Raw genomic sequence first — 772 nt, forward strand, 5'->3', positions numbered from 1 at the left:
GCTGTGTGTGTGTTTTATCTGATGATTCAAGGGTCTCTGGAGTGGGCTGGTTATGAGAACACTTCAGGAGCAAAGGTGGGAAGGAAAGAGAAACCAGGTAAGTGCTGGCAGCCCTGATCCAGAGCTAAGCCTGGAAGAACAAAAGGCAACTGGGAGGAACAAGGTCACAGCTCCCAGGTTAAGCCAGAATGTGTTTTTAAAACTACACGCAACAAGGATGTGTTCAATAAACAGTTATTGAATGAAGACAGAACTGTGAGGCTGGAGAGATGGCTCAGCAATTTAGAGTACTGGCTTAACCTCCAGGGAATATAGGTTCAATTCTCAATATCCACATGACAGGGCTATAACTCTGGTCCCAGAAACAGGCAAAACACCAATATACATAAAATGAATTAATCTTTTAAAAAATGTGACACAAGCACTTTTTTATACATCTAGAAGCATATTAGGGGGAAGATGGGCTATTTCATGATGTATGACTCCCTACAGGGTTAGTGATATCACCCTGGAAACAATTTATATGAAGAGTAAGGACAAGCAATTAGTTGATACTAAAAGTATCTGCAGGGCTCGGAATCCTTTTAATCATATATACACACAATACATCTTTACTTAAATGGAAATAGGTGTATTCCTGATGCAGATAAAAGGAAATCTGATTTTCTCTCTCAAGTCCTGTGAGAATAAGCATTGTTAATTAAACAGGTAAAGTAGACATATTTGCTAACAGCAGCAAAATTAGGTTGAAGTGTGTGTGTGTGCATGCGTG

The sequence above is a fragment of the Mastomys coucha genome, chromosome X (assembly GCF_008632895.1).
Source record: "Mastomys coucha isolate ucsf_1 chromosome X, UCSF_Mcou_1, whole genome shotgun sequence".
Classification (NCBI taxonomy): Eukaryota; Metazoa; Chordata; class Mammalia; order Rodentia; family Muridae; genus Mastomys; species Mastomys coucha.